Source organism: Cariama cristata, unplaced genomic scaffold (assembly GCF_000690535.1).
Source record: "Cariama cristata isolate BGI_N322 unplaced genomic scaffold, ASM69053v1 scaffold17166, whole genome shotgun sequence".
Lineage (NCBI taxonomy): Eukaryota > Metazoa > Chordata > Aves > Cariamiformes > Cariamidae > Cariama > Cariama cristata.
This window is the reverse complement of record NW_009620540.1, coordinates 3,464-6,079: the sequence shown is the minus strand read 5'-3', so window position 1 is coordinate 6,079 and position 2,616 is coordinate 3,464.

The window sequence follows — 2,616 nt, the reverse complement described above, 5'->3', positions numbered from 1 at the left end:
GCAGGAAAGCCCAGTTAGAAGTACTGTCAGAGATGAATAATGGGAGAGTTCAGCTTGTTCAAATGCCAAGTTTTTGTGTCACTTTGCTCTTTCTGCTCTCAGTTTGCTTTTTAACTGCATGGTAATTTGAAGAGCCCTGGTCATGCAGCAGTCCAGGGCTGATCGATCTGCCTGGGCGGGCACGGTGGGGATGGAGCCTGGGGTTTTCCAGACACCCAGACTGTTCTCTTCTGTGCATTCATCCTTACGGGTAGAGTGAAACTTGCTTTACCTGGAACTTGTCAGGTGCTGGGGAAAGGTTCTTCATGGAAAAGCAGGGCCCTCCCCTGGCTCCTATTTCAGAGAAGTCCCGAGAGTTTGTTCCTGGGGTGTTTTATTTTGCCTTGCTGCCCTGAACCCGTTCTAAAGCTCAAACTGCCTAAAATGTCCTGCTGGGGCTTTCCAGCCCTGTTTGTGACCCCTCTTCCCAAACAAAACCCCTCTCCTGTGTTGCTCGGGGTTGTGCAGTGCCTGTTAATGAGCGTATGCAAGCTGGGAACAAGATGCTCAGGGGCAAAATTGTTCCGTGCCAAGCCGAATGTATGGGGACTGCAAATCCATACAGTCTTAATAACATAATGGCCTGGCTGTTTGCATTTCTGGCAGCCTCGAGGACGGTTTCTCCTTGGTTGATTTGATAATGCTTTCTCGTACCTGAACTATTTGTGGTGGTGAGAGTGAGGGACGGGACCCCGGTGAAGGTCAGGAAAGCTTTCTAAGCCCAAATGATTGTCAGCGTTATCCAGTTACACCGAAGGAGATGACTGCCGGCTTTGGTAAGCCAAGGCTCTGTCAGGACTCTGCAGCAGGTCCCCCACCGCTACTTTAAATTAAAACTTAGAAATTTGTGATAGTTGGGGAAAGCTATTCCCTCATCCTGTTGCCCGAGGTGGGGCCAGTGACTTGCTCGACCGCATACCCATTCCAGATCCCTCTGAGCTGAGGTGGGGGTATGGAGAGAGGCAAATCTGCTGGGCTGCGGCCAGGTCACAACTGACCATCCTTGCCAAAAGTGGATTCCTGAGAGTCTGGGGTCTTACCCTGACCTGCGATGCTTTGGTTGGTATTAAATCACTGCCCTGCTTCTCTGCAGGACAATCCCTGCTGCGAGCGAGAGTCTCTTACAGTTGTCTTTAAAGATACCTGATGTTTCAGTAAGAATGAATCATCCCATGCCGAAATTTAGACATCTCTGATGACTACAGCCTTCAGCCCGAGGAACGAGGTGGTTGAGGATTTTCAGTCCATGTTAAGGGAAGAAAAGTACTGCAACATACTTAAAAAATGAGATTTGATCGGCGATGGAGCTGCATGGAGCTCACCCTGATGGGAAAATAACGGTTTCTCAGCTTTCTGGAGGTCACACCAGCTTTAGGTGTTGAAGTCAGTGTGCCGATACCCGGTGTAGGGGTAGAGGTTTGGGGTGGCAGTGGCCGTTTCTGCAGCCAAGGAGGATGCCCCAGCGCGGGGTCTGTGGTGCCGGGAGCCCCCCCTGCCCTCCGCAGCCATGTGGCTGCTGCCTGCGTCCTGCCAGCCCCCCCGGACCACGGCCGAGGGCTCGGCTGTAGCCGAAGGGAAGCGGGCAGCCTGGGACGGGGGTGAGGGTGTGCTGCCCTCGCTGAAGGCTGATGGCAGGGAGGTCTGAGAGAAGAAGGACTGTGATGCTTTTCCCGTACCCGAAGGGGCCAGGCCAGCAGCCGCGGCTCTCCCTTGGCATCCCGGCTCACCGCTCTCTTCTGCTCTTGCAAATAATTCCTCCCACCTCCCAAAGCGGAGCTGGGAAAGCTCTCCCCCCTCTCTCCCGCACCGACGAAAGTTTGCTTCTCTGCGGCGGGTGAAGCAATCGCCCTGTGCAACGCACGGCTTCGCTTCCAACAGCCTCGCCCTTCTTCCCGGCGAGGCTCTGGCAGCAGCAGGGCACTGATTCACGGCTGCGGGAATCGCCAAGGCGGGATGCGAGCGGTCGGCTGCTGGTTTGCTTCATCCATAGGGCAAGGGGATGGGGAGGGGGGGGATTAATGCCGTCGTTGGGGGGTAAGCACAAGCTGGGACATGGGCTGGAGTCGGAGTACGCATGTGTGTGGTTTGGGAGCTGCAGGTACCGCTCCCCTTTTAAGTGGAAAACCCGATTGCTTTTTCTGTCTGAGCATCTCCCATCTCGGTGCTTCCCCGAGTGTGTTCTGAGTGCCGTTCTGTGTAGCTCGGCAGTTCTTGCTCGGTCCAGATAACGTCACCCTGTGACTTTTCCGCCATCAGCTGGTTGCTGTCACTGCTGGTTTTGCTCCTTCTGCTCAGAGCCAATAAAAACCCAGTGAAGAACTTTTTGGCAAGACTTTAACACTTTCTGTTTGGAGTTCTTACTTTTCCATTACACTTGGACGCTTGGCACTTGCCAGACATGGGCGGAGAAGAGACGCGGCAGTAGAGGAAGCACCAGGCGAGCATTTCACCCTGGACACCCTCCCGTCAGAGAACACCACCGACCCTTGCTCCAAACACTACGGCTTTGCTGTTATTGCTCATTTTACCGTGATTTTCCAGCGCTGCTCAGAAGCCGGCTGCTGCTGGGGGGGGGGG